The sequence below is a fragment of the Pinus tabuliformis genome, chromosome 2_1 (assembly GCF_031772625.1).
Source record: "Pinus tabuliformis cultivar Carrire ecotype Pingquan chromosome 2_1, CPIR1, whole genome shotgun sequence".
Taxonomy (NCBI): Eukaryota; Viridiplantae; Streptophyta; class Pinopsida; order Pinales; family Pinaceae; genus Pinus; species Pinus tabuliformis.
The window spans coordinates 374,987,464-375,010,243 of record NC_142299.1 but is presented as its reverse complement, the minus strand read 5'-3'; positions in this window follow the sequence as shown (position 1 = coordinate 375,010,243).

Below are 22,780 nucleotides of genomic sequence, written 5' to 3'. Positions count from 1 at the left end.
AAAAAGGACTGCAAAACCCTGGTCTTCCTTAGCCAAAAATTGTAGAGATACAGTGAATAATACAATGATAGCTTCTCCCTCAAGAGTCCAACCATGAAAATGAGCAAGAAAGTACATAATATAGATCATCTAACCTCTTTCCTTGCCTCCATGGGTCGAGCTCACTATCCTAGGAGTTGTTTCAACCACTTCTAAACTAAGCACTACAAACTAGGCAGTCAAAACAACTTACCTCTATAAGCTAGGAAACCAATTCATTCATTTAATTTTCACCTTTTTCATGAATGAATCTTCTAGAAGAGGTACATAAGAGTAAAAGTGTCATAAAAGTAAATTAATTACATCAAAGAGGATAATAATCCACCCCAAAAAGTCAAACAGGGTCAAACTGCGTTTTTCTGAGCTGTACACTGAAATTTGGAGAAGTTTGCCTGACGGGTCGCGCACCTCTGCCTGACGGGTCGTGCGCCTTTGGAACCACTTTTGGGGCACTTCTAGGTGTCCAAATTGAGAAATAGTAGGATTTTTGGAAATTTCTGTGAGTCTACTTTCCAACCCAACTAGAATTTATGAATTTGGTGGTCATTTGCCCCTCCAAAATTGCAATCTCCCAAGACTGCTTTCTGTGTCTCAAAAATGTGGTAGAAAGTCATTTTTTGCTTGTTTTTTGACTTTCTGGAGGCCCAAAACTTCATAAAATCTCAAGTCCATTGATTAGCATATGTAACTTCTCATGAAAAATCTGGAAATGCTGAGTTTTTGCAAAATGGAGTTGCCAGGATGAAGGGTTGCGCGGGGGGTGAGACCCGTTAATGGAGAAAACATGTGTTTGGCATAAAAAATTCACAAATGACAAAATTTTCTCCAAATTTCTTGAAATTTGGGCTGGGAGTCCCCAATCAAGTACCATGCTCATTCAAAGAGGCTTTGGCCAAAATTTGGAGTGAATCGGGCCTTTTCCTTCGTTTTTGTGCTTTGGCCAACCGTCCTTGGAGCACCTTCGTTCTCGCCGGTATTTTTGACATTTCTTTAAAACCATGACACCTGTGCAAAAAGTGAAGGAGGTTTTTCTTCATTGGCATGTTTTGGACAAAAACCTCTCTCAGTTTTCCAAAATTAATCTTTTATTTCTCTGGAACATAATTTGAGTGCGACTTGTCCCGATGTGTGAAACAAGGAATTTTGTCGAAATGGAGCGAAATGAAGGGAATAGGGGGCTTCTAAATTCTTGGGGAAATTTTTGGAAGTAGGGAGGGATGTTAGGAAGTAGGGGAAAGTGGAATCTCAGAGATTGAGTGAGGGGAAGGGGTCCAAAAGGGCAAAACACAGGCCCAACCTAGAAAATTGCGAGGTTGTAGCTAGAAACTAGGGTTTGTGCAAAAATGAGGAATTTGGTGGATCTAAGGGATGGGAAGTGTTTGATAAGGTACTTTAAGGATAGGGGAAGGTGTATGAACATCAGGAAACAAGTTTTTCTGGTGATTTGACCATCCAAGAGAAATTGCCTTCAAAACCCTAGGAGAGGGAAATGACCTTGCCTAGGCACAACTGAAGCATGAATAAGGTGTAACATGACCCAATGGAACCTAATATGATGATAGAAACCCTCAGAATGATGATAGGATTAGCTGAATGATGACATGGACTGACATTTGGACAACTTTGAAAAGTGTGAAAGCAAACCCTAGACCTAATGCCTAGTGACCAAATTTTGCTTGAAGACTCACTGAAATGACAAAATTTGACCTTGACACTTCAAAATCACTTTGTAAGAGCATATTTGATCACTGGAGGAAGGCTGGAAAGACTGACACTAACATTCTCCATTTGGGGTGTTTGTTCTACAAGTAACAGTTCTTCTAATTGTATATTTTTATCCCCCTTTGACTCAATTATCCATCTAGACCTCAATTTGAGTTCATTACACTCTCTCAACTTAGTTTCTGGCTCCAGCCCTTCAATAGTTTGTACCGATTGGACTGGTCTATTGTTGGGATTCGGGTTGGCTGGGCTAGGAGCTATGGTCATAGAATGGGTTGAGGGTTTTGCTGCAATGTGTAAGGCACTGGTAGTGTAGGTTGAGGCAAGGGGATTGTCCTTAGTGGTTGGTTTGTAGGTCTTTGCTAGCTTGACTGCCAGTTCTGGTTTTGTGAAGTGGAGGGTAGCCATTGGGATGGATATGTATTTTTCTGCTAGAATGGTGGAAAGTAAGAGGAATTTGGCCAACTATTATTTTGATTTGATTGATTGGACCAAGGTGGCATAGAGAATGGTTGTTGTGACCAATTAGGAAAAGGTGGCTGGTTCTGCCATGTAGCTCATGTGTATTGTTGAGAATTATATTGCGAGGGTTGAAAAAATGAATATGGGTCATTAGGAATACCTGTTTGTCGTGTTTGCCATTGGCGACGCTGATTTAACAGGTAGACTGGTTATGTTTCTTCCTCTGCCTCTTTGAAGATTGCTTTTAACCCTGGGAGCGATGGGCAGTTTTCTGTGGCATGATCTTTAGTGCATATGGCATAGGTCTGTACCATATCCAGTGGGCATTCTTTATGACTATGCTTCTTCCTACATCGAGGGAAAAAGATCACCAGGTTCTATTCTGCTTCAGCCTGCTTCTACTTGGCTTGCATAATGTCTAATTGTGTTGTCAAAGTTCCCAAGATATCTGTTTTGAAATCTTCTAGCAGGTTACCGATTTCTACACGAGTAATGCTTCCACCAGAGATTTTGTTGTCCCTGGTGGTCATATCACGTTTTGCTGGTTTCAATCTCGTACTGCCTCTTGAGCACCTGATACATAAATTAATAATGTTAGCATAGTCTTCTTGATATATATCACCTTTACCCATAATATTTAATGTCTCTATCCATTGGTCTTTCATCCCCTTAATCAGTGTAGTTTTTAGCACATTATTAGGCAAAGGCAGAGTTGCGTAGGGAGACCTTTGGAGGTTATATTGAAAATGCTCCACATACTCTTCCAACATTTCACTAGGTCTTGCTACCATTTGGAATATTTCATCTTTTAGTTCCCTAGATCTGCAATAATCCTGATATTTTTTAAGGAAAGCAGTTTTCATTTGATCCCAATCATTTATGGTGCCCCCACCTAGTCCCATAAACCAATGCAGGGCTGCTCCCTTTAACATAGAGGGAAACAGCTTCAGTTTCTGGGGATTGGTGGTGTAATCATAACCCCGACATAATACATCAAATTCAAACAAAAATGCATTTGGATCTTTTGATGTGAGTCCATGAAAGGTGGGAATATTTTGTAGAGGGATAGCTTTCATGGGTGCGTTGATAGCTGTGTCAATGATAGGATATTGTAATGTAGAGGTCTAGGGTGCTTGTGGATTATTGGCCATTTGATCAAAGATATGCCAGTACCCTTCCAGGATCTCTGGAGCTAGAGAGTTATCCCTAGGATGTCTAGAAGGGGTGGGAATGATCTTAACAACACTCCCTTGATCTGGGACACTGGGTGTCCTTTGCTCAATTACTACCTGAGGGGATCTTGGTTCCTCTATTTCCCCTGTTTCTCCTCCTCCTTCACGAATATTGCAAGAGTTCCCTTCTTGTGAGGGAATTGGGCGTGAATTTTCAATATCTTGAAAACTCTGCTCAGTCCCTTCCATTTTACTATGGACCTCAGCGTAGGCTACAGATGGTGAGCTTGTGGCCCGAAGGGAGACAATAGGTTGTCTAGAAGCAATGGTTCAGGGACCTACTGATGGCTAAGATTCAACTTTTCTTAAGATGTCGTCGATGAAAGTTGATCGTCCAAGGGTCACCGGTCCCTTAGATTTTTTAGGTTTGGGATGTAGAATTGGATTGTTTTCTGGTCTTTTCTTCTTAGTCATTCATGCAAAAAATTCAAATGTTTATTTCTACCTTAAGTTCCTAGCAATTCTACTGGAAAGTGGGTGGGGGAGCAGGCATTTTACTTGCTCCGTACGCAGGTTCTTACCTTCCGTTTTTAATACCCAGTTCTCTCTCAACAGACAAGCATCAAACACCTACTTCACTTTTTTGTAATTGTGATGAAAAGTGGGTGGAAGAGCAAGAACTTTACTTGCTCGTTATGTAGGTTCTTACCTTCCGTTTTCAATACCGAATTCTTCCTCAATAGCAATTATGAGATATACATCACTCTTTGTAAAATGGCTACACTCTCGCCGGCAATGGTGCCAAAATGTTGGCTGATAAAAGGTTCCTTTTAAACCCCCTAATTATCCCACATTAATCATCAACCTGAGCAAGTCCTCTTATTTCAAGAGTGTACACAGTATGTGGCTGCTATAAATTCAGAGAGTAATGTTTCCTAAATTGTAGTATAGATCTTTGACACAAGAGTAAATGGATGCATCTAATAAACTCAAATTGCAATGATTAAAGGAAATATGACATCTAGCTTCAAAACTCAATCCTTTACTTAAATCAAATCCTATAGCAATTCAAATAATAATAACATCAGCCTAGAGCACAGTAATAATAACTCACCTCTTCTTAGCTGATTCAATCTAAACCATACTCAATCTCTATAAAGTAATCAAAATAGTAATGATATCAATTCTAGGAGTCTAATAGCAATAATCAAACTCTTATAGATGATTAAATCAATGCAATGCACTATCTAAATAATTTACTCTGTAATAAACATAACTCGAATCAAATGACAACATTGTAAATTATAAATAGACCATACTCTACTTCAATACAAGGAAGCAATAAACAACGAATAAAGTAAACTCACAGAAACAATAAATTATCAAACCAACCAAACTTTATGAGAATCATAAATATAACACAAGAAAGCAGTTAAATCCACCAGAGGCTGGGCCCTTAGCCACCAGCAAACATTGCTAAGCTACTTCAGATAATGCGAGGGAACAACAACTTCAATTATATATTAATCATCGAACTTAAGTAGCATTACAATATAATCACGTTCTCCAATAGTGCAAGTCTGTAATTAAATTTACAACTTGAAAAATAACAGAGATTCCCCCCTTTCTTCCTACAATCGCTTTCTTTTATAATCAAAAAGGGGTAAAGGGTAAATGGTAAATGTGATCCCTCAAGATCTCCCGATCCTGAGGGATTCGCAACCGATTGCTAACTTCAGACACCTTTCCTATTTCGTGCTGATCCCTCTGATTCGCCCTCAGCCTTATCCGCAACTGACGCGTTCCTTCCTTTGTTTGTCGGATTTTGCTATTCCAACATCAGGGAACAACAATCATTCCTTTTGTCGCTTTCCTACATAAAGAAGGGAAAAAGTTAGCTAAATCATAACTGCAAATAATTCATCTGTCTCTTAACATAATTCCTCAATATATTGGTGCATTAAGATATGAAAACGATAAGAATCAAGAAAAAAGGTAATGAAATTAATAGTAAATACATACCCATTTCGCCACTCAACACTAGTATACATGCTGGGATGGCCAGCTCCGAGACGCTTTGGCAAGTGTCGTTTATCACCTATACCATGTACTGACTCTGCGACACCAATTTGTCACTCTGCAAGCTTAGTTGTTCCATATTTATCTTCTGCTCACTAAGGACTTGGAGCGCGTGGCTCTCCCGAGCTCGCAGCTCTGCTCTTATGCCTTCCTGCAACACATATAATGTCTCACGTATAAGGGCAGCAAGATTAACACCGAGACCTTTTAGCATGCTAATTGAAGGCTTGTTGGCCTCATTTGATGTCACAAGTGCCCCTTTTGGCAGCACTATTATGTTCGTCATCTGCGCATGCAACATCTACTCTGCTATTGTGGATCTGACTGTGAGGTTGGTGAAAGGGTACCAACTTGAGGGGGGCGCGCCTGTAATTCCTACAGTTGTGCTTTGAGGGCCCCCAACACAGTCTGGTTCTCCTGCATGAAATCTTGGAGAGCCTCATTTGTGACATCGCACATCATCTCACTGATGTCAGGCAGATCACCCTCGGTTAGGGTGATCAGGTCAATGGACAATTTCGAGGCCTTGACCTTCTTCCACGATCCTACCCGCTCCGCTGGGTGTTGATGCTTCAGCTGTGTGGATGCGGTTCATGGGTCCATGACTCCTTCTTCTCTTTCTGCTTCCTCTACTTCCTGCCCCTGCGAAGTCATTGTCTGGCCCTAACCCGTCTTCGCGGCTACTTCCTTTGTTGTTGCTACTGCTGTAGCCTTTTCCTGCTCAGCTGCTTTCTGTGCCGCATCCTGCGTTGCCTGTACTTCTGTTGCTGCTATTTCATTTCTTCATTTTTTGGCCAACTATGCGATGCGCAGCTTGGCACTGTATTTCTTCTTTTGCGTTGCCAACTTCTCAAGTTCTGCAATGTCTCGGGCACGCCATTCCGGTGACCATGCCTCCAAGACATTGAAAATGGCATCATCAGTGGCTACAAAGGGTAGCTTTGTACACTACTTCGTCAGATCCTTGCACGCCCTAATATATATGTTATGCATGTCTGCCTTAAATTCTGTAAAACTCTGCAGGCTGGTGTAAATCACGGGTGACAACTATGGCTTACGATTGATCCACATTCAGATGTTCATCTCCATGAGCAGCTAGAAGATCTTGTTGTCGTGTATCCTTTTTGTATCTGTCGTGGCCCAAAGTGAAACATACTTCGTGGCCTCTAGTAACTCTCTATCAATTATGGGGAATTGACTACCTTCCAGTAATTCCCTAGCTACGAGTACTATGGACAACAACAACCATGCGTAGTGGAATGTTTTACCTTGTTCCTGTGCTTCGCGATAATTCTCTAAAAATTCTATGCAGATGAATTCAGACCAATTAGACTGGACCCCCTCCGTGCACTCCTCGGCCAGTGTGATCACCGGCGCAGGTACCTCATTTGCACGACACTTCCACATAACTCTACCTGCCAGGATTTGGGTTGTCACGCATACTGCTTTGTCCTTGATGCTAGAAATGGTGTAGCCCCTCTTCTTCTTTTCCATATTTTACTTCATCTTCATGGCCTTCGCGAGGGCCAAATCACTTCCCTTCCCTTCCAATATGGTCGTGGGGTCCTTTCCTCTGTATGGAAGCCAGGAAACGAGATGAATCAGGTCTACCGTGATGGGGATGGGCTCCCCTAGCCATAGATACCCATCATGCACTAAGCAGAGTAGCTTCTTGATGACTAAAATGGTTATTGGGGCATGGTGGAAATGCGGCACCCATAGTAGTTTCAACATCCTAGCCTTTTCCACTCCGTGCAACCATTTTCGTGGCTCTAATGTTGTCACCACCCCCGAGTTGTTGTGATTCATGAGGTTTTCAGTCTCAAGGTGAGGGAACTTCTTGCAGTCAACAAGGCCCCAATATTCAAATTTCATGGTTGGCACATGGCCCAAGTGCGTGCCTTCAAACATAATGCCATTTGGGAGGAGTGGGGTCTGGAGTGAGCTCTTGGTCTTGTCCCAGTCCTTGGGCACTTTTGCCTTCCCTTTTCACAGGGGGACATGGGCGGGCAGTTTTGTCGCAGAGTGCGTAGGTTGAGTATCCACCTCCATGCCTTTGTCTTCTTCCTATGTGATGATAAGGGCCTACATATCTTCTTCTTCTTCGTCTATTTCTATAGTGACGACTTTCCCTTTCTCCTCCATCGACAGTTTGCTACACAGTAGGTTCCACGGGGACATGTGTACGAGAGCTACTGCTTGTTTATCCTTCTTGGGTCTTGGCATGCACAGTGATTTTGGGATCTCTTCCACAATCCCAGCACCTTTTGGAACATCCCCCATAGTTAGGGCCTGCGTGGCCTCGCTCGTGGTCGCATTTGCTATCTCCATACCATCCTTAGTTGTTGTCATTGCATCTATGCAACAATCTATCACTCACGAATTCAGGGGCTTAATCAACGCTCGACTCACAACACTTAGGGCTATGCTCAATTGCTCAATTCACAAATGACCAAGTGTTGTTTGCTGAGTAGCCCTTTGTATTTTATAGTGCTTTTTGAATTTGAATTCGACTGTTCCCCCCAATTCTCGTTCATTAATGCTTTCTCGGCAGTAGATTTTCCCAAATCTTGCCCACAAATCGCATCTTAAATGCCTGTTGCCCGCTCCACTTAGCCTCAATTTGAGAATCCCATAGTGAATAATGACTTCAATGGTCACTTTCTGGCCAACCTACATGGTAGCATAGCCCCCCGTGCACAATCGCTATCCTTGTGACTCTCTTCTTCTGTGTGCATCTCCAATATCACGTAGCTCCTGGGCAGAATAGTTTATAGTCCCGTGCTCCCTTCCAACTACCTGGAATGCTAATACTATCCTTCCCTCAGCTAGTCAGGTGGTCGCACCACCCGTGTAGAGTTCCATCTTGTCCTTTGTCATGGTTCCTGGAGAATCCCCACCTTATGTTGTTATGGTTGGCATCACGCACTTCACCATTTGGAATGCATAACCCTAGTCACTATGCTTAGCAATATGTGATACAAGCAAAGGTATCAGACTGATTAATTCATAGCAATAGGACTTAACCATGGCATTGGGATTGCGCACACCTTATCTTACCAGTCTGGTCTTTTTTCCAAGAAAATCTTTCGTTATTTCGTCCTCCATATTTTTGACCTCCGCGTCCATTAAAGCACTTTTCTTCCTTAACCGTACCCTTTCTTCTTCAAGTTCGTGGAGTCTAAGGTTTCCCTGTTGGATTTCTTCCTCAAGTCCCATGCGTTCTATTTCTTGTGGCTGTGTGATCCCTTATTTTTGGGCTTCACGAACCATCGTATCTATGGGTGCTACTATGCACGGACTAGGTTTTGCATGCTCCATAGGCATTAAAACATCTACTTCATACTTCAACTTTGGAAGTGCCTGCGCGGCCACAGTTTTGCACATGGTCCTATAAGCCCATAGAACCACTGGTACACAGAGGTCCCAGCTAGTTCATTTCGCATGGTGGACCGCGTTAAGTACTTTGCATAATTTGTCAAAGGCTTCCACTCAGATAATCTTCTGCGCACTTGCTATTATCATACTTCTTAGTCGTCATTCGCGCCATTGTCTTGCGCTCCTGCTTTTCGGTCATGTTTCCTATCATGAGGACGGTGTGCGTTCATGCAGGTTGTACACCGTATGCATGTACCCATCTGGAAAGGTGAGCATGTAGGTTGTTTCATCCATCATACCCAGCTTTCATCCGCATTTGAGGCTTTCCAAACTGCATGTGCATCTTCCTTCTGCATTCGCGTCAATCCTCAAAACTTCTTTGATGTGTACCCGACCATCTTGCAAGCATAGCGCATAGTGCCCATTTCAGAGTGTCGAAACGCTGATGTTATGGTACTTCTCTTTCAAATTTGTTCAGGAAATCATCCACCTCACTCAATCCATTATACACAGGCAGATCTCTTACCTCTGTTTCCAAGCAGTGCAGTGACCTTATCATCATATTGCAATTGAGCGTGGTCACCTTGTGTAACCGGTTCTGCCATCATTGTATCTATTCGTCTGAATCTGAGGTGCAGGAGCTTTCACGCTCCCATGAGATCCTGCCATACACAGTTGGATTTACCCAATCCTACTCCCATGCAGTTATCATTTAGATACAGTCTAGATCATCGTTGCTATTGTAGTCACGCACTGGCTCTGTGTAGCATGATCATTATGTAGGGTCTAAGGGTACCACTATGTGCAGTGACATTTTCTCAAAAATCATCTTGCGCTTCTTTAGATTTATCACTCCATTCATGTCAATGGCCCAATCTATTCCCAGTAGCTCGGGATAGGGATTATTATTATCAACAATCTCTATCACTTCGAAATCTTCTAGTGTGCTCGCACCTTCGATATCTACCGTTATTCCCTGCAATCTTCCCATAGGTAGGATGTTTTTTTGGTTTGCCATTCACAGTTGGATCAGTGACCATTGCAGTGCAGGCTTGCCCATGCACTCCCATGTTTGCTTTGGCAGGAAGTTTGCATCCGATCCTAGATCCAAGATTACTTGATCCATTTAATATTCCCTGATCTGCGTGGTCAATCTCATCTCTCTTCATGTTCATGTTGTGTGCTTCTCGAGCTTCCAAACTACATGCGGTTCTCCTGCCGTGGTTTTAGCACATCTAGTGATGAGTTTCTGTAGTCCCTTCATAGCTTTATTGTCGCGCATCAGCTTCATGCATGTCTCCAAAAATTTAGTGAGCATTGATGGGTCCATTTCAGGTTCCAGTTTGTCTTTACTTCCTGAAGTGGGGGCCTCTGTGAAGCTCTTATTAGCTTCCATAAATGTCTCCTCAGCGCGCTCCTGTTCAAATTCCGTTTCCTTCGTCAGAGCCTTGCGAACCCAGGTACTTTCTTTGAGCTACTTGTCCTTGTCATCCCTCGTCATAATACCACTTCGAAGCATGATATTTACATTCGAGTCTTCCTCGCGTGGCTCAAACCTCATCATTTGCAGGTTCTGAGTCGGGGGAGGTTGGAGTGATCCTTTATCATGCAACCTCGCAATCAGCATGGAACAGTCCTCCATCTCATCATCAAACTAGGTACAATATAAGCATGATGGTCTCATCGGATTTGTACAATTGCGGGCATAATGCCTCAGTCCTCCGCAATTGTAACATATTAGTTGTCGACGAACTCTTCCTGGTCCCATTCCACCTCGACCTTGTCTGAGCCCCTGAAATCCAGTGCGTGCCATCCCTGCATTTTGATCCAGGGGCCGTGTTTCGGTCTAAACTCTGTAGGTAGGAGTCTGATCCATCATTAGTTCATAAATTCTACAGGTGTGCTCATCGTGGCCTACTGACCTGCAGAAATTACATAACAACTGTTGGGAGTTCTGTGTGTACCTTTGTAATAGATGGCAGTTATCTATAGCATGCTTCCCTCCTATCTGACAAATCGCGCACCATAATGTAGGCGCTGTGCTTGGTCCTGCTTGTGCCTCCGGTCCTAGTGGCATTGGTCCTTCTCCCACCAGGTAGTTCGCGAAGAATGGTCCTTGTCATGTCCGTGGTTCTTTCAAACTCTGCATCTCAAGGCACAAGTTTTTCAACTGCGCATGAATCTATTGAACTCCTAGGTTAGGATCTTGTATTGGGGTCTCATGCAGTCTCATTGTGATCTCCAAGGCCTCGGCCTGAGTGGATAGCTTCTGCTGTGATAGTGCGTTCCTTAGATGTGGCATTAGTGATGCTACAAACCATGCGCAGTGTTTCCCATCCTTCAAGGTCACATTGGCTTCACGAATCATACACTTCAGTCTGTAATCTAGCTCCTAGGGGGTTTTTCTTCGAAGCATCACAACTTCCTTAAATCCGATAATTGACTGTGTCTCTGATTTTGGCCTACTAAATTCCTTGTTTAGCAGAGCTTGGATATTTGTGATCCCTGCATTTGGATTGTCATTGAAATGCTTAATGTACCACACCAGTGCACAATCCTGCAAAGTGCTGACCAATGTTTCTTTCTTTATATTGTCATCCGTGAATCCCTGCGCTTCCCATACAGCCCTTACCATGAACCAAAACCGGTCTAGGTCTTCATTCCCTACTCCTTTGAACACTAGCAACTTTATCGTTCTTGCCATGTTGAATTGTGGTGGTGGCGGAGGTGGTGTGGACAAAGATGGGGGTGAAGATGGTTAAACTGGTGGTCGTGTAGGTGGGAGTGGTATGCATGGAATTCGCTACTTTATCAAAATGATCGCGCTTCTTGGTGAAACCTTCAAGAGCTCTTCCTCGCTTTCCCACGGAGGTGAAATCAAGGGGCTAGTTTCTAGCTCTGCGCTACCTTCGTTTCTATAGATCCTCCCACTTCGCGTAGCCCCAAACATCAATTTATTCACATAACCTGCTTTTCACACAATAGCATTTTAATTCAAGTATTCAAAGATTTAATGTACTTACCTCGCGGTCCTTTGAGGAAGAATCGTTTCGCCTCCCTATAGCTGACTGAAGTATCTACTGCGAACTCAGTGATAAATCCTCTTATAATTCGATCAAGCTAGTGAGACACAACGCATGCGATCTTATCTTCTGATGCTTCCTGTCTGCGCACCAACTCCAGAGTGCACACAATCGGTTTGTCGAGCCTAGACCTTCCTTGACTATCTACTAGATTCGCGATTCACTCATACAACTCAGAGGGGAAGTATGCAAAGAAAATTTCATGGATTTTCGTATATAAGTAGCAATCTAACTTCTCTTCCTTTGATAATCGAGGATTCATGTTTTCCTGCACCACGAACTCTTGAATCTTTCTGTTCAACAACTCTTCATTTCCTTTCTTTGTCAAATTCCATTGATACGAAATCATACATCCCTATGCAGATCTTAGTCCTAGCAACGGAACCAATTTTTGGCTTATTGGGGCCTGACCCAGGTTCAAAGTTAATTTAGCCAAACAAATCCCGATACTACTAGCCCTTTTGGCAATAGTCCATGGAGCACGGACTAAGGTCTCACTCGAAGTAGTATGGGAGGGTGCTAGAACCAGATTTCTGCACCCTGGAGATGTCTGATGAGGTCACGTGGTCCATGGTTTGACCCTATGCACAGGTTTCTTCGTGCACTTTCCCACACTTCGCAGCCTAATCTACTTCCTTTGCGCAACCCTACCCAGGAGTTGAACATCATGCTTTCCATTATTACCCAAGATCTCACTGACATTCCAATGTTAGTTTATTATCTTAGCTTACTTGCACGCTTTAAGTTATACTTAACAATATAAATCATTCATATAGGTGCGCACAGTAAATAAACATTATATTTGCAAAGTATATCAAACATGTATTAATCCAAGTACAGATACACAGAATTATGACAGAACTTCTCTTTATTAATTCCTTCTTTGGTTACATACTCGACTCCACCCTACGCACTCAACTGCAGGGGTCCGCGCACTCAGCTGCAGACTACTAGGCCTCTGCGCACTTAGCTGCAGAGCCTTCTCCTACTCTATGACCCAAAGACACACTTCACACTTCGATTCAATCGCTTTCTCTTCTCATGATTCTCTTATATTTTCTATCTCTTATCTATACTTAGGGCCTCACTCTATTTATACAATCCCATGGTCTGCAGACCATGGGTAGGTCTCTCTAGCCGACATAACATTACAAAACTAGGGCGGGCAACCCTGTGACTCTATCATACTTTCGCACCCCGCGCCCACAATTTGTGGAGCTTTACAACAAGATTCGGTCAAAACTTGGGCTTTAAGTCCCAAAACATGCCTTGGGAGGATTCCATGCCCAACACACCTTGAGATTCAATAACTCTGATCTCTTCAATCCTTTGAATTCGAAGGCATTATTTGAGCACCTACCTGAACCGTTAAGAGATTTGTGGAACAATAGTATGACTGCGTTAGAGGAAGCCATGGATATTGGAGAGATGAACGTTGAAGAGGCCGTGTAGGCCATGACAATAGGAGACACCCTAGAAAGCGTTGGGATAGTTGCAGAAATTCCTAAATCATTGTGCACACCAAGGCCTAAGAAAGACAAGTGGCCTATGGTACCAGTGCACATGTACCTTAGAAACCCACTGAGAACTATATTGACCATGGAAGAAAAGGGGAAGGTGATTAATTTGGAAGCCAATGATGAGGAGGAAGACCTTGAAAAAATCCTGGTAGAAGAGGAGGAGGACGAAGAAATGGAGGAGGAAACCCAGGGTGTAGACCTTTTAACTAGGCTGCCCACGTATGTTCCTCTGCGGAAGGGGAAAGCAAGAGTGCCTAAGGACTATGCGTGGCTTCTGCTATCCATAGTACTGGTGGCTTGAGAATCACTTGAGGACAGCCAGTTCTCCACGATTGTGCAGGATCTTCCGGAGGCAACGAAGTATGCTTCACTGTGGGAAACTAAAGATGCACAGAGGATTAGAGACAATAAGATATTCTGGGTGTTCATGGAGATGAACATCAAAATGGGGATTAACCGCAAGCTACGATTATCGCCCACTGTCTATAATAGTCTGCAGAGCTTCACGAAGTTCAAGGTGGACTTCCATCACATATATATCTAGGCGTGCAAGGACCCTGTGAAGAAATGGAACAAGCTCTGCTACCTAGCCACGGATGACACCATATTCGTTGTGCTTGAGTCGTGACCGCTAGAGTGGTGCACTCCAGCCAGCTCTACGGTGGAAGCAGAAAAGTCTACCACATAGAGGAATAAGGAGGAGGCAAAAATATGGATGGAAAAGTTTGCAGAGAAGAGAAGGAATGAAGCAGCAACAGAAAAGGCGTCGGTGGCGCGAGATGCTGCGAACGCAGCAGCAGAACAACAACAGGTATCAGAGAAGGAGTGCGAGGGCCATAAGTCGCCCTCTCCTGAATAGGATCCCGAACCAAAGGAAGGTGGTGTGGACCCACGGACAACATCTACACAACTAAAGTGGCAGCACCCCAGAGAGCAGGTGGGGCTGCGGAAGAAGTCAAAAGCCTCCAAGACTTCTTTCAACCTGATTACCCTCACTTAGGGGGATCTACATGATGCAAGGGAGACGATGCGCGACGTCACCGTGGAGGCCCTCCAATAGTTCACGGAGGAAAATTATATGGTGTTGGGGGCCCTCCAGGCATAGATACAGGAGTTGCAGGTGTGCACTCCTGAGGCTGGTACTCTATTGACCAAACTCATATTAGGCATGACCATAGCTGAGGAAATTTTGCGCTCCCGCATAACCAACGCTATAGTGCTGCTAGAAGGGGCACTGGTTACAGAAAACGAGGCCGATAGGCCTATGGTTAATGCACTGAAGGGAGTTGGGATAAACATGGATGCGCTCCCATGGGAGACGCTCCATGTTCTGTAGGATGGTGTGATTGTAGAACTATGGGCCAGGGAGAATCACACACTCCAAGTGATGAGTGAGCAAGGGATTTTTATGGAACAACTGAGCCTACAGCACAACGAGGTTGTCACACAGAACAGGTAGCTAGTGCAAGTGGTCGAGGAAGCCTGCCATATGGTCGCTAAGTTGGCCATCCCAGCAGAGGCACTAGTAGAGGCGCACATCCAGAGATTAGCAGTAGGGGTGCGCGAGGCGAAAGAAGAGATGGCTAACGTTCAGCTAGAGCTGAACCTTCAGATAGCTAAGTTGCAATTGAAAGCACAACATTTAACTCTGCCAGAAGTGAAAGAGAAGTGCGCTAGTTGATGAGCCCCAAAAAAGGGTAACTTATTGGGCTCATTTTACCTATTATTCTTGATTAATCCACCATTCTTCATATTTTTATGCATTCTTTTGAATATATTTATGTTAATTGAATGAATGAGAATAGTCACTTGACCACAAAGTCTAATACGTGCTTATTGCAGATTTTTGGACATCTTTTAGACCAAGGTCAAGCATTTATGAGCAAGTTGATAGCCAAATACGAAGGAACAAGGCTGAGGATTTGTAGGAAGGGTTTCTCCCACTCTAAATGACCCCTTTCTGGAGTTCTCCACCATCAGCTCAGAGTTCAACAGCCAACCAAATATGATCTCAAGGGGCAACCGAGCAGATTTTGTGAAGTGGCTGATTAACTACAGTTTTGAGCAGCCAATCTCCTAAAGTTGAGGGTTGTTGGGAGTCCTCATGGTGCATAAGTAGGAAGGATTCAAGCCTTGATAGTTTAGCCATTGAACAATTGTTTTTCGCACCTTAGTGAAGCTCTGCATTTCAACTCATTTTCAAGCTCTTGCTGTAAACAATTTTGTGACATGATTATTTTTTGAGTAATGGAGATGAAATTCATTTTGCACCAGCTTTGAGATTTCTTAGGAGGCTGTAGCTCTTGCTCTTGGGCCCAACCCAAGTGCTAGTACCTCCTTTTTGTACTTTTATGTGTTTTCCTTGCATTCATAGAATAATTTCTGGTATTTAGGTTAAGATCTTGCTTTGTTCCTTAGGTTGTTTTTGATGATTACAATAGATTTTCATGCTTCAGGTTGATTTGACAGTTTGGTAACAAAAAAGATCTGCAAAAATGCCATCAAGCAATCCTTGATCTCATCTCTCCCTCCTTGGGACCATGAGCGGAGACCAAGGCATACTTAGTGCCACAAAAACACTGTTTTTTCCTTTCCATGCGAATGTTAGTGTTAGATTTTTAGTTGGAAAAGTTGATACCAGTTGTGCTTGCATGTTTATATCTATTCTTACTTAGTTTCCATAGTTATCTTGCATGATTTCCTATCTATAAAATTTTGTTCATCATGTTTCTGGTTTTTAGGTTAGATTAGGTCAAAATAGATAGATCTCTGGTTTTTCTAGTCTTTGTTCGACCAATTTTGGAAAATAGTGTGTAGAGCACCTATAATACATCCCTACCTACCCTTCCTCCATCATACAACTTGTTCTAGCCTTGATCCAAGATTCCTTCCCTTCATTTGCCACACTTTCCCAATTTGCCCTAATTTCTGCATTCTTGTGCAACATTGCTCCCTCCATCCTTGAACAAAATTAACCACCTTCATCACTCCTTAGCTTCATTTACCAGGTCCTAGACCCCTTAACATCCTTATCCATCCTTCATTTCCACTTTCCCACCTTTTTTCCTCCATCAATCCTCTAAAAACCTCTTTCGACCGTTCCTGTAGAACATCCTCTAGAATCCCTGCAGACTTCCTGTAGAAGTTCACGTGAGCAGTTTCTTAAGATCTGAACACTGTGAAACTCTCTGGAAGGGTGATAGGGACCCCTTAGGCCCTCTTCTCACCTTCCCAACCTCCTTCAAGTGCCCACTCCATTTCCTTTCGCCAACCAACCTCTGCACAGTCAAAAATAGTTAAAGCACATGCATAATAATTCTTCTAAATTACTCAAAAATACCAAAAGATGATTTTTCTATATTTTCCTTCAAAATTAGCTTAGACAAATGCACTTTACCTTTCCAAGAGTCAATGGCATCCATTTCAGCAACCTTCATCTCTTTTCTTTCACCAGTAGGGTTAGTCAGTAAAACTAGGGTTTGCTAGGGTTTGCATTTCCTTTCAGTTTTCCGCTTCTTTCTGCAAGTAGACTAGCCTCTTTTGAGTTAGATTTCGTCCATCACAGTTAAAAGCTTCTTCTAAGAACTCATAGAATTTGGCTTAAGCTCCTAGTGAACTTGTGCCAGCTGATCAAGTGACAGCCTGTAGTAAGAGCTAGTACTTGTGCATATAGCACTGTCGCTTCCAAGTTTGTTACGAACTACCAGGTTGATAAAAGTAAAGAAGGGAGTCCCAGGAGTTGCAGCATCATTGCTGCAATACTGTCGCCCACCATATTTTTGGCGCCATTGCCGGGGAAGTGTCAAAGTATTTGTGATTACTACTTTTCTTCTATTTTCTACTACAACATTCTGCTAAGTAGTTTATTTAAGCAAGAATAGAGTAGTTGTTTCATTCCCATTCCGCAAGTTCATTTCCACAAAAGTAGATTAGACATTCCCTGCTTTCATTTCATTTCAACAAGCGTAGACTAGACATTTCCTGCTTTCACTTCAATTCTACAATTTCAATTCTGCAAGCGTAGCATAGCATTTCAATTCTGCAAGTGTAGTTTAGCATTTCAATTATGCAATTTCAATTCAGCAACATAGATTAGTCATTTCCCGCTTTCATTTCAATTCTGCAATTTTCATTCCAGAAAGGTTTATTTTAGTTAGTTGCAATTTTTTGTTCAATCAATTTCAGTTTTGCAGGTACAAGCTGAGAAAAACACAAAAATTAACCAAAAATATTTCATTTCATTCCTCGTAGGAACCGAGATAATTCAGGAAAATTCCTACCCAACACTCCCAACACATCACTAAGTCACCCTTCTCTCTTCTTTGGTGGAAGTGATCCAGAAGATATTATAGGTGAACCTCCAGAGATGTATGAAGATCCTATAATAGAAGAAGAGCAAGAAAACATTCCTCCTGAGACCATGGTTGAAAATAGAAATGGTAGAGGAAATGGGGAGAGAATAGAAGGCACCTTTCCCATCTGAGAGACCAATGGGGACACAAAGATGAAAAGCATAAGTCCCTCAACCTTACCTCACTTCCATGGATTGACTACTGAAGACCTTGATACCTTCTTGTTTGAGTTTTTTGTCCTTTGTCGAACCTATGACTATGTAGAAGATGAGCAAAATTTGAAACTCTTTCTCTCTACCCTCAAGGACACAGCACTCCACTGGTTCATGGGGTTACCTAGAAAAAATATCACAACTTCGGCTCAGATGTAGCAAGCCTTTAACAAAAAATACCGGGACTATTGTAGGTCAAAGGAAACAAAGGAAGAAATCTTTCGGATGACCATGGGAAGTGATGAATCTTTAGAAGACTATGAAGAGAGGTTTCAACTCAGTTATAAAAGGGCCAAGTGCACACTTGACCCCGAGTCTTTGAAGTTGGTTCTACTCTGAGGAGTCCCTAAAGACCTTGTAGATACCATCCATTTGTTGGCTGGGGGAGACATCTACTAGCTACCTTATGATGACATAAAGACTATGTTTAGAAACCATTCTAGGGCAGCCAAAAAAAGAGGTAGGGGAAGTCAACTTTCAGTTAGTACCACTTTATCCAAAAACGAGTTTGCAAATCAGATGGAAGACCTCAAAAGTGATGTGAGACAGACCATTGCCATGCAAATGGATACCTTCTGAATCCAACAGAAGAAAGAGGAAGCTAAGAGGGATTTGGCCATCTTTTGTCCCAGATGCACAAGGAAACACCCTAGGAACGAGTGTCCATTACACTCTGTAGAGGTATGTTTTGTTTGTGAGGTAGACCACCCTAAAAACCAGTGCCAAAACTTACCCAGACTTAAAGCTATGTACCAAGGGGCTGAAGGAGCCATTGAACCACTCTACTTCCTGAACCAAAGGAGGCCACATGGACCCAGAACTTACTAGCAAGGGATGCAAGGGACATCCCAGAATTATTACAACCCCAACCAATCCACTCACATACCTTCTTGGGGCCCCCATGCTCATCCTTCTTGGTCTGCACCCCCTCCTTGGTCCTATCCATATCAATACCATACTCAACCTGCTTCTCATTCGTTTCATTCTCATGTTCAGTCACAACCTCAGTGGAATGCACCTCAACAGGGGTGGAGGCCCTAGTACAAATCTCCTCCCGCTATTTTTCCTCCACCACCTGCTCAACCACAACCATTACCTCCTGCTCCTCTGAGACAACCCCAGATGCCTGCTCAACCGAACCCGAACCCCAATAACAAACAGGCCCAGCAGGTATATACTGGAGAGACAACATGCCCTACCTACGCTGTGGAGATTCAGGAGATCAACCTACGATCTGGGAAGGTCCTCCCAGATAGCCAACCTCCTCCTAAGGAGGATGAGGAAGAGAAATAGGAGAGTGAACCCAAAGCCATTCCACCCTTTCCTGAGAGACTAACTCAAACCACGAAACCAAACCCAAAAGAGACTGAACTTCTGGGAGAACTTAAACGGTTATGTGTAAAAATACCACTTCTCCAGGCCATAAAAGATGTATCAATCTACAACAAATTGATTAAGGAGAAGTGTTTCAGGCACCCAGTCAGGCGCAAGAGAGATGCCCCAACTATTAATTTCATAGGAAAACTGTCCGACCTGATGTTGGGACAAGTAATCTATCCAAAATATCTAGACCCTGGGAGTCCTATAGTCGATGTCCACATCAATGGCACCATAATCCCCCACACCCTGATTGATCTAGGGGCTGCCATAAATGTGATGACTAGGGACACTATGCTTAGACTCAACCTTCAACGTACTCTAAGAAAGACCTCGACAGTACTACAGTTAGCAGACCGCTCCACCGTGACCCCCGAAGGGATTGTGGAAGATGTCATGGTCTCCGTTGATTCTTGGGAGTACCCTGCGGACTTCTTGGTCCTTCAGCCAAAGGCAAAACTCACTGGATACCCCCTCATTTTTGGAAGACCTTGGTTAGCTACTGTAGATGCTTACATCAGTTGTCAAGCTAGGAGCATGACCATTAAGAATGGGCCTATGTCCAAACAGCTAGTCCTATATCCTCCTGCCCAACCTCTGCTAGAACATGACTTACCTCTCTGGTTGGAGGAGGAAGATGAGGATGAAGTCTACTCTGCACCATTGTGCACAGTGGAAGCCACCAGGGGAGGTCCTCAAACCGAGGATGACCTTATTGAGAATTTGATTCAAAATCCACCTCACAGTGTGCTGCCATTAGAAGCATTGGTAGAAGATACCCAAGCCAGTGCTTTAGTGGATCTCTGTGTGGCTGATCCGTTCCTCCCCGAGTTAAGAATGTGGAATTTGGCCCTGAAAGAACCTTGAAGATCAACTTGTCCCTATCCCCCTCTCAGGAGAAGGAGCTGTGTAGCTTATTGAACTGCCATTTGGATGCTTTTGCTTGGAGCTATAAGGAGATGAAAGGAGTCCACAGTCTATACCCATCACATTTACATTAAAGAGGATTGTAAACCAGTCAGGCAGCCTTAGAGGAGAATCAATCTAGCCCTTAAGGAAATTGTCAAAGAAGAATTGAAAAAGTTGCTGGATGCAGGATTCATCTACCCCATCTCTGACAGCGAGTGGGTTTCTCCTCTGGTGCTTGTGCCCAAGAAAAATGGGAAGTGGAGAATCTGTTTAGATTATCGAGAACTTAACAAAGCTACCAAGAAGGACCATTTCCCTTTGCCTTTCATAGATCAAGTATTAGATGGCTTGGCAGGGAAGAAGTTCTTTTCCTTCCTAGATGAATTTAGCGGATATAATTAGATCCAAATCAGCCCGGAAGACCAAGATAAGACCACTTTCACTTGTCCATGGGGTACCTTTTCCTACCGGGTCCTTCCCTTTGGGTTATCCAATGCTCCTGCCACTTTCTAGAGAACAGTACTGAGCATATTCGTTGAGCTGGTTCATGATTTAGTGGAAATATATATGGATGAATTTACTCCTTATGGGTCCAACTTCCAAGAAGCATTGTCTAACCTGGAAAAAGTTTTAACCAAGCGTATTGAAATGAACCTGTCCCTCAGTCCTGAAAAATGTGAATTCTTGATGACTGAAGGGACCGTGCTAGGTCATACAATTTCTCAGCAAGGATTACAGGTGGATCCCAACAAGATTGCTATCATCCAAAGGGTTCCACCTCCTCAAAAGGTAAGAGATGTTCGGAGTTTTCTAGGCTTAGCAGGATATTATAGAAGATTCATTAAAGATTTCAGTAAGCTAGCCTCTCCATTGTTTGGTCTTTTGGGGAAAGATGTTGAGTTTATATTGACTGACAATTTTCAAGAGGCTCTGGAGGCATTGAAAGGTAATCTGGTAACTACCCCAATCTTAAGAGGTCCAAACTAGGCCCTACCTTTCCACATTCACACAGATGCCTCAAACAAAGCCATAGGAGTAGCCTTACGAAAAGTTGAAGAGAAACTACCATATGCCATATATTTTTTTAGTAAGAACCTGTCCAAGGCAGAGTTAAACTATACTGTGACCGAGAAAGAACTCCTAGCTGTAGTCCATTCCCTAAACAAGTTCAGACACTACATCACTGGTTATCAAACATTCGTACACACTGATCATGCTGCAATTAGGTATTTGATGAATAAACCTGATGTAAATGCTCGTATCATTAGATGGTTACTTTCATTATAGCAATTTGATTTTCCATTATTGATAAGCCAGGTAAGGAAAATGTTGTTGCTGATTTTCTGTCTAGACTAGATTTGCCTGTAGGTGAAGAAGGGATGGTGGATGATCAAATTCCAGATGAACACTTGTCTGCTATTTCAGTACTCTCTCCATGGTTTGCTGATATAGCAAATTACTTGGTTTTAGCACAGTTCCCACCACACCTATCCTCAAAAGAGAAGAGCAAGATTATGAGGAAAAGCGCCCCATTCACTTGGATTGGGGGCAACCTATTTAAACTCAGTGTAGATCAGATTTTGAGGTGTTGTGCCAGGGAGGAGGAAATTTTTGACATCCTCCTAACCTGTCATGATGGGCCCTATGGAGGCCACTTTGCAGCAAAAAGAACCACCTTCAAAATTCTACAGGCAGGCTGATATTGGCCCACTCTTCATTAAGATGTCAGGAGTTACATCAACCAATGTGACCGATGTCAAAGGATGGGGAAACCGAATCCAAGGGATGAGATGCCCCTCCAACCTCAAGTGACTTTCGAGCCATTTGAGAAGTGGGGCATGGACTTTGTGGGTCCTATCAACCCTCCTTCAAAACAAAAGTCTTACATCATTGTGTGCATGGACTACCTGACAAAGTGGGCAGAAACAAAGGAAATCAAGGTAGCAACAGAGGAAAAAGTGGCTGAGTTTTTGAGGGAAAATATCTTCTACAAGTTTGGCTACCCAAGAGAATTAGTCACAGATCAAGGAAGTTAGTTTACCTCTAACTTGATTGAAGACCTGCTCGCTCATCACAAGATTAAGCACAAAACTTCCACCCCTTATCATTTGCAAGCAAATGGATAAGTGGAAGTCACTAACCGAGCTTTGGAAGATATTTTGACTAAAGTGGTGAGCAGTAGCAGAAAACATTGGGCAGATCACTTGGTTGAGGGAAGCAATTCATCTACAACAGTCTCTGAACAACGCGTCCAAGAAGTACAGGAGGAAGCTGCTCAATGCACTGCCGATCTTGTAGCGGTCCAAGTAGGTCTTCGTTCAAAAATCTCTGCATCGACAGAGTGACTTGAGGGTGAGTCACGATGTTTGTGTTGGGGGCCTGTTGGGTGCAGGATCCCCCAAGGGAATTTTTGGGGCTTAAAGCCCAAATTTTGGTCAAAAGATGTAAATCTAATGTAAAGACTCCACATTTTGT